This window comes from Neophocaena asiaeorientalis, unplaced genomic scaffold (assembly GCF_003031525.2).
Source record: "Neophocaena asiaeorientalis asiaeorientalis breed wild unplaced genomic scaffold, Neophocaena_asiaeorientalis_V1.1 scaffold87, whole genome shotgun sequence".
Classification (NCBI taxonomy): Eukaryota; Metazoa; Chordata; class Mammalia; order Artiodactyla; family Phocoenidae; genus Neophocaena; species Neophocaena asiaeorientalis.
This window is the reverse complement of record NW_020175432.1, coordinates 3,812,175-3,825,545: the sequence shown is the minus strand read 5'-3', so window position 1 is coordinate 3,825,545 and position 13,371 is coordinate 3,812,175. Positions and strand designations below refer to the sequence as shown.

Here is a 13,371-nt window from a genome sequence, read left to right as displayed (position 1 = left end):
AATAGAATTAAAAATAAAAATGGAGAAGTAACAACTGACATTGCAGAAATACAAACAATCATGAGAGATTACTACAAGCAACTCTATGCCAATAAAATGGACAACCTGGAAGAAATGGACAAATTATTAGAAAAGCACAACATTCTGAGACTGAAGCAGGAAGAAATAGAAAATATAAATAGACCAATCACAAACACTGAAATTGAAACTGTGACTAAAAATCTTCCAACAAACAAAAGCCCAGGATCACATGTCTTCACAGGGGAATTCTATCAAACATTTAGAGAAGAGTTAATGACTATCCTTCTCAAACACTTCCAAAATGTAGCAGAGGGAGGAACACTCTAGATGGAGAGATATACCATGTTCTTGGATTGGAAGAATCAACATTGTGAAAATGACTATACTACCTAAGCAATCTACAGATTCCATGCAATCCCTATAAAATCACCAATGACATTTTTCACAGAACTAGAACAAAAGAATTCACAATTTGTATGGAAACACAAAAGAACCCGAATAGCCAAAGCAATCTTGAGAAAGAAAAACGGAGCTGGAAGAATCAGGCTCCCTGACTTCAGACTATACTACAAAGCTACAATAATCAAGACAGTATGGTCCTGGCACAAAACCGTTTGAATGGATAAAGAGGATGTGGCACATATATACAATGGAATATTACACAGCCATAAAATGAAATAAAATTGAGTTATTTGAGTGAGGTGGATGGACCTAGAGTCTGTCATACAGAGTGGAGGAAATCAGAAAGAGAAAACAAATACTGTATTCTAACACATATATATGGAATCTAAAAAAAAAAAAATGGTACTGATGAACCTAGTTGCAGGGCAGGAATAAAGATGTAGACATAGAATGGTTTTGAGGACACTGGGAGGGGGAAGGGTAAGCTGGGACAAAGTGAGAGAGTAGCATTGACACATATACACTACCAAATGTAAAATAGATAGCTAGTGGGAAGCAGCCACATAGCACAGGGAGATCATCTCGGTGCTTTGTGATGACCTATAGGGGTGGGATAAGGAGGATGGGAGGGAGGCTCAAGAGGGAGGGGATATGGGGACATATGTATGTATATGTCCCCGTATGCCTGATTCACTTTGGTGTACAACAGAAACTAACACAGTATTGTGAAGCAATTATACTCCAATAAAGATGTATTTTTAAAAAATTCTTGTTTCCCAGCAGGCTCTGCGGTGTAAGAGCTAAAGATGTCGGAAAGTGATGTTAGGGGTAAACAGGTCATGTAGCCTTGGCAGCGGCCGAGGCTGGTGGGCAGGGCTCCGGCTGCCGCCGACCGGAGAGAGGAGCTGCCTACCGCCGTCAGCCTGGGTTGCAGGCACCGCTGCTGCGGGGTGGACAGCCATGGCCAAGGACATCCTGGGTGAAGCAGGGCCACACTTTGATGAGCTGAACAAGCTGCGGGTGTTGGACCCAGAGGTTACCCAGCAGATCATAGAGCTCAAGGAAGAGTGCAAGGACTTTGTGGACAAAATTGGCCAATTTCATAAAATAGTTGGTGGTTTAATTGAGCTTGTTGACCAACTTGCAAAAGCAGCAGAAAATGAGAGGATGAAGGCCATTGGTGCTCAGAACTTGCTCAAATTTACAGCAAAACAGAGAGAGAGAAAAAAAAAAAAAAAACAGAGAGAAGCCCACCAGCAGCAACTCCAGGCACTAATAGCAGAAAAGAAAATGCAGCTTGGAAGGTATCAGGTTGAGTATGAAGAAGCTTTGTGTAAAGTAGAACCAGAACAAAATGAATTTATTGACCAATTTTTTTTTCAGAAATGAGCTGAAAATTTCATTTTCTAGAAGAAGGGCAAAAAAGGAAAAGAAAAACTACAACCCCCAAACCAAAAAAACCTCTGTACCATTCCACTGACTTGCCTAATGACCCAAGTGTGTCGTGTGAGATGGTGTGTGAGGAATGCAGCAACTCTGAAGGCAATAAAGGAAATCTGGGGGAGCTTGTTTCAGATGTCAGTGCCTATCTGCAGGCGAACACCCAGTGGCCATTGTGGTCCAGGTTCTCACCTCTTGCATTCTCAGTCTGAGCTGAGCAGACTGTAAACTTTTTTTTTTTTTTTTGTAAATTCACAAAAACTTGGAAGGAAAAGCAATAAATTATTATTTTTTTAAAAGAAGACATTTCTAATGGCACTGGTTGCATGAATGAATCAGGATAATCTTATTTCTGTAAGATGTGTTCACCACTCTGTGCTGCGTATTACACACTCCCTATGGAAACGTGTAAAATATGTCAAGACTGCTAGTTGCATGAATGAATCCGTATCATGTTTTTGTGTGGAACAGTGTGTTTCCCACTCTGTACTGCATGTTATACACTCTCCCAAGTCCTAGCCCGAGCCCAAGGCTGAATTTAAGTCCAACAACAAACACCAACACGAATACAAACATGAACACGTACACAAACCAGACCCAACTCCAACACTGAATCATGACCTTACTCCTGCCCTAATCCTCATCCTAACCATAACAGTTACCCCAAATTATAACCCTAAATCTGACTTTATCCTTATCCAACCCCAATCTTGACCCTCATTCTATAGGTCTTAAATTTCTATCTTGACCCTAACCCTCAAAAGTTGACCTTGATTTTAACCTTAATATTGTCATTGAAATTGAGCCTTGCCTGATTATCATGGTACTTTCAGACCTGTAATCTGTCTCTACTATTATATGACCTTTTCTATCACTGACTTTTTTTTTTTTTTGGCTGCATCTGGTCTTAGTTGCGGCACACAGGATCTTCGCTGTGGCGAAGATGTGGGATCACTTGTCTCTAGTTGTGGTGCACGGGCTCAATAGTTGCCCCATGGCATGTGGGATCTTAGTTCCCCGACCAGCGGTCGAACCCATGTCCCCTGCACTGGAAGGTGGATTCTTAACCACTAGACCACCAGGGAAGTCCCTCTATCACTGACTTTTAATTTGACCATGACCTTAATCTCCTATATCTGTGGGGTTGTTTTGGACCATGAACTTTACCTTGACCTTGAACTTGAATCTTTTACCTTGACCCTGAGAGTCGAAATACTGCCATTGACTCTTTCTTAATGGAAATTTGTCCTGACCTTGGTGTTTTGGTCTTGATCTAGAAGATGACCTTGACCTTTTTCAGATGCATATCATGTGTGAAACTTTCAACTTTATTCCTTACTGACCAATAATTTGATCTTGATTTTTACCTCTAAGTTGACACTGACTTTTTTTTTTTTTTTTTTTTGCGGTACACAGGCCTCTCACTGTTGTGGCCTCTCCCGTTGCAGAGCACAGGCTCCGGACGCGCAGGCTCAGCGGCCATGGCTCACGGGCCCAGCTGCTCCGCAGCATGTGGGATCTTCCCGAATCGGGGCACGAACCCGTGTCCCCTGCATCGGCAGGCGGACTCTCAACCACTGCGCCACCAGGGAAGCCCGACACTGACCATTTTTAATCTCTGTTCTGTCCTTTCGTTTCTTGCTTTTCTATTACAAATTGATTATTTCGAACCTTGCATTTGAATCTTGACATCTCCTTTGACCTCACTTTGTCCATATCCTTTGTCCTTTAACTTGATCTTCACACTGATTCACAATATATTCCAACCTTGATTATCATCCTATCAGTTTACACCACTGAAATCCAATTTGAACTTGACCTGTCCTTTAATACAACCTTTCATTTACCTAAAGGTGACCATTACCTTACCTTGAACTAGAGTTTGCACCAATTACCCTATATCCTGTCCTTGTCTCTCTCCCTGACATTTCTATCATTGATGGATAATTGGACCCTGATCTTGACCTTGGCTTAACTTTGAATATTACCTTTAAAATCTTGAACTTGATTCCAAACAAATCCTGTCCTTGTCTATCATCCTGTCCATTTTATCTCTAACTGAAAATTTGAACTTGACCATGATTTTTTAAAATTATTATTATTTTATTTTTGGCTGCATTGGGTCTTCGTTGCTGCGTGCGGGCTTTCTCTGGTTGTGGCAAGCGGGGGCTACTCTTCGTTGCGGTGCGCAGGCTTCTCATTGTAGTGGCTTCTCTTGTTGTGGTGTATGGGCTCTAGGCGCACAGGCTTCAGTAGTTGTGGCACGTGGGCTCAGTAGTTGTAGCTTGCAGGCTCTAGAGCGCAGGCTCAGTAGTTGTGGCGCATGGGCTTAGTTGCTCCGCAGCATATGGGATCTTCCTGGACCAAGGCTCGAACCTGTGTCTCCTACATTGGCAGGTGGATCTTAACCACTGCACCACCAGAGAAACTGTTGACCATGATTTTTACCTTTTCCTTTACCTTCATTTTCATATTGACCCTTCATTAGAACATTTTCTATCCCTAATTTTGATTCTATCATCCTGCCCATCTTCACCATCAACTGATAATATAATCTTGACCTTGAATTTGATCTTGAACTTGATCTCACACTTGGTGTGACCAACTGCAAACCTTGAACCTTTTTAGAACTGTAAGAATATCATTTTTTTTAAAAAAAAGAATATCATTATGACCATTTCTTTCATTGATTGGGGATTTGACCTTGATCTTGGCATTAACATAATTTTGAACTTGATAGAGATCCTTGTCTCCTGTTATGTTTCAAATATTTGTGTCCCCTTGAAACTCATGTTAAAATTCTAATGCCCATTTTATGTGTATTAGGATGTGGGACCTTTGGGAGATAATTAGGTCAGGAGGGCAGAGCCCTAATGAATGAGATTAATGCCCTTATAAAAGAGGCCCAAGGGAATTCCCTGGCAGTCCAGTGGTTAGGACTCAGCACTTCCACTGCAGGGGGCACAAGTTCAATCCTGGTCACGGAACTAAGATCCGCAAACTGCGTGGCACAGCCAAAAAAAAAAGAGGCCTGAGAGAGCCCCCTCACCCCTTCCACCATGTGAGGATATAAGAATTCTGCAACAGGGAAGAGGGTTCTCACCAGAACCCAACCATAGCACCCTTATCTTGGATTTCTGGTGCCCAAATAAATTCATATTGTTTATAAGCCACCCTTTCTGTGGTATTTTGTTATAGCAGCCTGAACAGACTAAGACATGTCCCTATCTTCCTGATAGTCTTCTTAATAACTGATAATTTGATTTCTCTTGACCTTCACCTTCACCTTTCCTTGACCTTGACCTTTTCAGACTAATATCCTATATCAGACTATATTTTCATATCTCTAACACTGACTATTTGAACCAGGCTTATATTTTTACCTTGACCTTGACCTCACCTTGACCTTGACCCCTTTCAGGCCCATATCCTGTCCTTATCATGACAACTTTCTGTATCACTGAATGATTATTTTAATTTGACCTTAACCTTCACCTTTATATTGACTGATACAGACCAACTCCTGTCCTTCACAATCTTCAATGTTCGTTTCTACCCCGACTGAAAACTTAAACTTGAATTTGACCCTGAATATGAATTTGACCTGGCATTTTTCTTGACCTTTATCTATTCCAGTTTTGTGCTCTATTCCTATCATCCTGGCATTCTCTACGACTAATAATTTTCCTTTGACCTCAACTTAATACCTTTAACTTTGCCCTGACCCTTATTTTAAACAAATCCTGTCTGCTATCTACTGTACTGATCCTTTCTATCACTAATTTTTAATATGACCTTGAGTTTGGCTTTTTATGATACTGAACTTGACCATGGCCTAATTTTGACCTTCACCCTTTTCAGAACCATAGTCTCTGTAGAAATATTATCCTCCCCATTTCTAATAATGAGTGAGAATTTGACCTTGATCTTGTTGACTTGACTTTGAAATTGACATAATCTTGAACTTGATATAAACACTAGTTGAATATATCATGTCTCTGTCTTCCTGAATTACTCTCTCTGTGACCAATAATTTGACCTTGGCCTGACATTGTGACCTGACTGTGAACTTGACTTTGCCCTTTTTCACCCATGTTCCTCTTTTCACCTATGTCCTGTCCCTTATAATTGTCTTGATCTTCTCTATTACTGACCAATAATTTGTCCTTGGCTTAAACCTCAACCTTGCTCTTGCCCTTGCTCTTGCCCTCGAACTTGATCTGGACTTGGCCTTGACTCTTCTCAGACCCATATCCTGTATCCTGACAATTTTTATTACTGACTGATTATGTGACCTTTATCTGGGCTTTTACATTGACTCTGTTTCAGATCAAACCCTGCCATTGACCATCATCAATGTATATTTCTATCACTGACTAATAATTTGACCCTGACCTTGACCTTTTGAAGACCCATATACTGTCCTTGACTACCATCCTCATAATTTCTATCACTGCCTGAAATTTTTACTACAGTTGAGTTTGGCCTTGAATATCACCTTGAATTTGACCTCAGGTTGACCCTGGCCTCAATGCTTTTCAGACTCTTATCCTGTGTTGGGTAAAGAACCTATACCACCACCTCTGCCACTCTCAGGTGCCACAGACCAAAAGTAGCAGTGAGGTCAGGACACATGGACAGATGAAAGCCAGCACATGTGCAATTCAAGCAGGAGTCATCTTGGATGGTGGAAAGTCTATAGCCCATTATTCTGAATAGCCACAGATTAGCATATCACCACCATTCTGGTGGCCCAATCTGGCTGCCAGGTCAGAAAATGCACCCCTACCCATATCAGTATGCAATATCTACACCACAGGCTGACTTCCTGGAACTTCAACCTGGCCACTGGGACCCGCAACAGCCTCATCACTGAGACCTAGAACACTGTGGGCCATCTGGTCACCTCCTTATATGGAGTGGCAGGAAGGCCTGGATCCCCATGTGCCCCCACTCCAGACCCAGGCAAGGAGGGTACAGTCCAGGCCTTCAGAAGAGGACTTGGAAACATTTTCAGGAAGCTCATCAGATGACCCAATCCCATACATCCTACTCCTGGTCTCCTGGGACAGTCTTAGCTGGTGGGAGGGTCCCCCACATGCCAATCAACCCACCTGCACTATCCCAGGTTAATACCTGAACAGTGAGAGTGGCCTCCCTCCCCTATGTGTAAGTAAATATGTGGCAAATGTTTTCCCCTGCCACATTGGGCATAGCAGAACAACCCTGCCATCATTGCCAGCCTCCTGAAACTCTGACTCATGCCATAAAGGCCAGATTCAATTCCATTCCAGGGACACCAAGAGGTCTGGAGGAGCCACATAAAGGCAAAAGCCAGTCAACTCCCAATAGCCATCTTGAGCAGGAATAGGCCTATTCCAGGTCCTTGCGTGGGGGCAAGAACTCTGCCACTTACCTGGCCTCATCCCAATTCCTCTCATAATCTTGGCCTGGGAAGGTTGAAGTGGCTGACTTGGGATAGTACCTCTTCTGAAGGGAGAACTAGAAAAAATTTCAACGTGTACATGTAGCAACCATGCCCCATGTGGTCTCATGGCAGTGTTAGGGGTACTCTTCTTGGGTCTCTGGCCATCTCCACAAAGGGGAACTTAGAAGAAATTTTAGGAAGCACATCCAGCAACTGAGTCCCATGAGGAGCCACAGCAGGGCCAAACATTTGGAGAATTCACATTTCCTGATTTTAAAACTTATTACAAAGCTACAGTCATCAAAACAACGTGGTACTGGAATTTAAAAAGACATGTAGACCAATGGAATAGAATAGAGAGCTCAGAGATAAACTCTCACATATATGGTCAAGTGACTTTTAACAAGGGTGCCAAGGCCATTCAATAGTGAAAAGGATAGTCTTTTCAACAAATGGTGCTAGAAAATCTAGATCTCCACATGCAAAAGAATGAAGTTGAACCCTTACCTAACACCAAATACAAAAATTAACTCAAAATGGATCAAAGAACTAAACAGGAGACCTAAAATTATTAAGCTCTTAGAAGAAAACATAGTTGAAAATGTTCATGACATTATATTTAGCAATGATTTCTTGGATATGACACCAAAATATAAGCAACAAAAATTAAAATAGGTAAATTGGACTACATCAAAATTTTAAACTTTTGTGCATCAACGAATATAATCAATGGAGTGAAAATGCAACCCACAGAAAGAGAGAAATAGTTTCAAATCATATATTTGATGACTTTAATATCCAGAATATATAAAGAACTCCTATAGCTCAACAACAAAAAAACCCAAATAACTTGATTTAAATATGGACAAAAGACTTGAATAGACATTTCTCCAAAGATGATATTACAAATGACCAACAACCATATAAAAAGAAGCTCAACATTACTAATCATTAGGGAAATACAAATCAAAACCACAATGAGATATCTGCACACCCACTAGGATAGCTGCTATCAAAAAAAAAAACAAAAAACAGAAAATAACAAGTGTTCGTGAGGAAACAGAGATATTGGAACCTTCCCGTACTGCTGGTAGGAAGGTAAAATAGTGCAGCCACTATGAAAAACAGTCTGGCAGTTTCTCAGAAAAATAAAAATATAATTACCATATGAGCCAGCAATTTCCCTTTGTGTATATGGCCAAAAGAATTAAATACAAGGTTTCAAAGAGATATTTGTACATCCACATTCATAGCAGCATTGCTCAAAATAGCCAAAAAGGAGAAGCAACCCAAGCGATTGATGAATGAATTAACAAATGTGGTATAGCCATACAATGGAATATTATTCAGCCTTAAAAATTAATGAAATTCTGACACACATTAAAACATGGGTAAAAACTTAAGACATTATATGTTATAGCAGGAAAAATAAGGCACAGACCAACATCAAAGAGACCTGAGACATCCAGTAGTAACCCACAGGGTCCTTTCTCAGTCCCACAGAACATATTTCATCTTCAAATCATGAATCACCAAAATTGTGTGACACCTTGGTCTCAGTGGAGCCACAGCCTCATCTGAGGAAGAGTTTTTAATGCCTTGCTGAGCACATCACCAAAGGCAGGTTGCATAACCGGTCTCAACAGTAGAAATCAAAGAACATAACTGAAACCAATTGCAAACCATCAATCTGTATGTTTTCTAAAACCAGTACTGATAAACTGCTAAGGCTTCACCCTCATGTTCTGCAGACCCTAGCACAGATCTATATCAATCACTAGCTAGCCACATTTCATTCCATTTTTGCCAAGAGTCAGAACCAAGACACTGGTGTTTCAGAGTACCTGAGATTAGACCTGTACTTACATGGTCCAAGTCTCTGACTGTTAGTCAAGCATTTTGAATTACAAACCACTCACTATCCTTCCTTCTGAATCATTCAACATTTATAAAACAAAAGAAGTAGAAAGATATTACTAATTATTTGTATCTTGCAAAGAAGGATAGATATTGCTTGAAAGAAACATTTCAGTTTACCAAATATTGCAACACAGACTTATTCATAACCAAGTACAAACATGACAACTGGAAAGAAGAGAAAGGGAAATCTCTCCCAGCAGCCTCAGGAGCAGTGGATTAAATCTCCACAATCAACTTGATGTACCTGCATCTGTGGAACACCTGAATAGACAACGAATCATCCCAAATTGAGGAGGTGGACTTTGAGAGCAAGATTTATTATTTTTTCCCCTTTTCCTCTTTTTGTGAGTGTGTATGTGCATGCTTCTGTGTGAGATTTTGTCTGTATAGCTTTGCTTTCACCATTTGTCCTAGGGTTCTGTCCTTCCTTTTTTTTTTTTCACTTTTTAAAAAAAAATTTTATTAATAATTATTTTTTTATTTTAATTACTTTATTTTATTTTACCTTACTTTTATATATGGAATTTAAGAAAAAAAAGTGTCATGAAGAACCTAGCGGTAAGACAGGAATAATGACACAGACCTACTAGAGAATGGACTTGAGGATATGGGGAGGGGGAAGAGTAAGCTGTGACAAAGTGAGAGAGTGGCATGGACATATATACACTACCAACATAAAATAGATAGCTAGTGGGAAGCAGCCGCATAGCATAGGGAGATCAGCTCAGTGCTTTGTGACCACCTAGAGGGGCGGGATAGGGAGAGTGGGAGGGAGGGAGATGCAAGAGGGAAGATATATGGGAACATATGTATATGTATAACTGATTCATTTTGTTATAAAGCAGAAACTAACACACCATTGTAAAGCAATTATACTCCAATAAAGATGTAAAAAAAAAACATGACAACTCTTTTACCTCCTTTCATTATTAAATATGAACTTTATGAAAAGTGTCAATAGACTGATGTAATGAAACAGTTAACTGATTATTAACAAAATCTGTTCTTTCTCTAGCCAATCAGCTTTCCTCAGAAGAACAGCCTGTGGGGGTTTTAATTCATTCTCCCAATAAATTTGATCACTGATATCAGTTTAATAGTAAAATCAAATTTACTTTATTAATTATACCAGTATTACACCAAAATGTGGTTCACTATAAGTAAAGATTCTTACAAAATAAATCAGTTAAATTACTGTAGTATTTTTTTCAGCCTTCTCAGCAAAATCAGTCTTTGTACATATGCTGTCATGGATCAGGGTATAAGTCACAGGTCAAGTCTCAGTTAATTATGGATTCCAGAGCTCTCATAGGCAGAACTATTGCCCTGTTTCATATACTTAACACCACTGAACTGTACACTTTAAAATTATTAGGATTATAAATTTTATGTTATGTGTATTTTTGAATAAATAAATAAATATTTTTCAAAACATTTTCAATTCCCCCTCCAGAGGAAGGGCACTGACTTGGGATGGGGAGAATGCCCTGGGAAGGTGCCCAGGGCCTGGCAGCATCCCACATGGGGCCCAGTTGTTGAATAAGCACCCCACACACACAAATTTTTCTGTCTCCCTCCAGAGGAGGCAACTATCCAGAGCCATCCAGGGCGGCATCCTGTGCCAATATGGGACCCCACATGAGCACCTTTCATCACGTTCACCTCACAGAAATGCCTTTCAATCCCCCTTTCATGGTGAGGACCAGCCAGTCACAGAGGTCTGGGGAGAAGGCCTTGGGCCTGACCAAAGTCCCAGGCAGGTCCTAATTGTTAGATATGCCTCCCAAAAGATTTTCAAATCACTCTTGAAAGGTGGACTGTACAAAAGGGTAAAGGCGAGGGACTTCCTTGGTGACGCAGTGGATAAGAATCCGCCTGCCAATGCAAGGGACACAGGTTCGATCCCTGGTCCGGGAAGATTCCACATGCTGCAGAGCAACTAAGCCCACGCACCAAAACTACTGAGCCTGCGCTCTAGAGCCCGCGTGCCACAACTACTCAGCCCACATGCCGCAGCTTCTGAAGCCCGCGAGCCTAGAGCCCGTACTCCACAACAAGAGAAGCCACCGCAATGAGAAGCCCGTGCACCATAACGAAGAGTAGCCACCGCTCACCACGACTAGAGAAAGCCCACGTGCAGCAACAAAGACCCAACACAGCCAAAAATAAATAAAATTAAATCTTTTTTTTTTTTTTTTTTGCGGTATGCGGGCCTCTCACTGTTGTGGCCTCTCCCGTTGCGGAGCACAGGCTCTGGATGCGCAGGCTCAGCGGCCATGGCTCACGGGCCCAGCTGCTCCGCGGCATGTGGGATCTTCCCGGACCGGGGCACGAACCCGTGTCCCCTGCATCGGCAGGTGGACTCTCAACCACTGCGCCACCAGGGAAGCCCTAAAATTAAATCTTAAAAAAAAAAAAAAGCATAAAGGCCAGACCATACATGACAAGGGATCTCTGACTTACAAACTCTGCAGCAATTGGTCCAGAGAGTCAAGACTTGGTTGATGACTGCAGCTTCCCTAATATTTGCCCCCCAAAAGCCAAATATGCCCCCCAACCAATCGCATAGGACACCTGCTTGTCATCAGCCACCCCTGGCTTCCTCAAACCAACAGCCTCCAATGGGCACACCTGAGTCTTCCCTTCACAATAAAATTCTCCCTCTCCACTGCCTGCCTTTGAGTCTCTGCCAAATGCAGCAGTGGCAGCTGACCCCCTGGCTCTAGCAAGCTCTGAATAAGCAGCCTCTGTTGTTCTCATTTGGGTGGTCTTTGATTACTTCCATACCTCTAGAATGGGCACATCAGCACAGGCCAGGAGCCCAGGAATGCGCCCAGAGCCGAATCTTTGTTCCCCATGGTCCCTGGTCATTGGGAACACCTCCTGAAAAGTCTTCTACGTCTCTCTCCTGAGACCTGGACCAGCCCAAACCAGACACTGAGGCCCAAGGAGTGTCCCGTGGGGGCCCAGTCACCAGATAAACCTCTCAAAATATTTCGTCTCCTTCCACAGTGAGGATCAGCTCAAACCAGTGAGGGAAATCCAGGAGGGTGCCTCTGGCTCCAGCCACAGCCCCACACAGGTCCTAGCGGTAGGAGGCAATACCAAAAACTCTTCCTAAATCCCATTCTGAAGGAGGGACCTGGCCCTGCCCAGTCAGGAGGCAGGAAAGTGTCCTGAGCTTGGCCACCTATTGCTTGGGCACTGGGCATCAGATGAACCTCCCAGAAACATTCAAAGTCTCCCTCCAGTGAAGGGACCTGGGTCAGGCCAGCTTGGGAGGTCTAGAGAGGGCATTCCTGGTCCAGCTATAGTCTCATATAGGGCCCATCATTGGAAGTTCTCCCACAGAACATCCCTAAACCCCGTTCCTGTGGCAGGAACCAGCCTGGTTTGGACAGGGCAGCCAGGGAGGTTGTTTCCAGCCCTGTTTCAGGCCTGCATTGAGCCCAGTTTTAGGAGGTACTCCCCCAAATCTTTCAAAGTTCCACTCTGGTTGCAGGGAACAGGCTAGGGCAGCCACGGAGGGGACCCAAGTCCCAAGCAGTCCTGGGTGGGCCCAGTTTGGGGGATGAGGTGGGGGAAGAGAGTGTAGGGGAAGTCAGGCAATTCCTGGCATCAAAGCATGAAATGTGCTGTATCCATCAAGCTAGGCCAAACCCCCCATGCAGGCTTGGGGAGTTGTCTTATGCGGCAGCTGCAGGGATGTCACGGACAACAACAAATATGACTCATGCCCGGTCCCTCTCCTGGCCTCCCTTGGAAATTTGGGGTGCAAATATTCACTACAAGCAGCATCAGGACTCTAAGCCGGCGAGCACCTTAGCTCAGCCCAGCAGGATCATTCGCCGTCCAGACTGATATAGTGACCTCGCAGTGCTCTCCTCAGCCCCTCTCACAGTGGGACATGCTCTCGAGGTCCTGCTGCCACTTGTCAGGGTGGGGCCCTCCTCTCACACACCACACAGCGGGGATCTGAAAGCAAGAAAGACCCTGGGTGAGGGCGCCTGATGGATGGCCTGGAGCTCCTGGGGCCGTGAAGGGCAGTGCAGGTGACAACAGAATGATCCTCCTGCCCCAGGGAGGGCTGAGCACAGGGGACACAAAGGGTCAGGGATGACTCTAACTCACTGAAGCCACGTCAGAGAGAGCAGAAGCAG

General features: G+C 43.0%; 1 pseudogene; it reads left to right on the top strand.

The window, feature by feature from the left end:
* The first annotated feature begins 1,377 nt into the window (after positions 1–1,377).
* LOC112414921 (intraflagellar transport protein 20 homolog pseudogene) lies at positions 1,378–1,812 on the top strand (annotated as a pseudogene).
* The last annotated feature ends 11,559 nt before the right edge of the window (positions 1,813–13,371 follow it).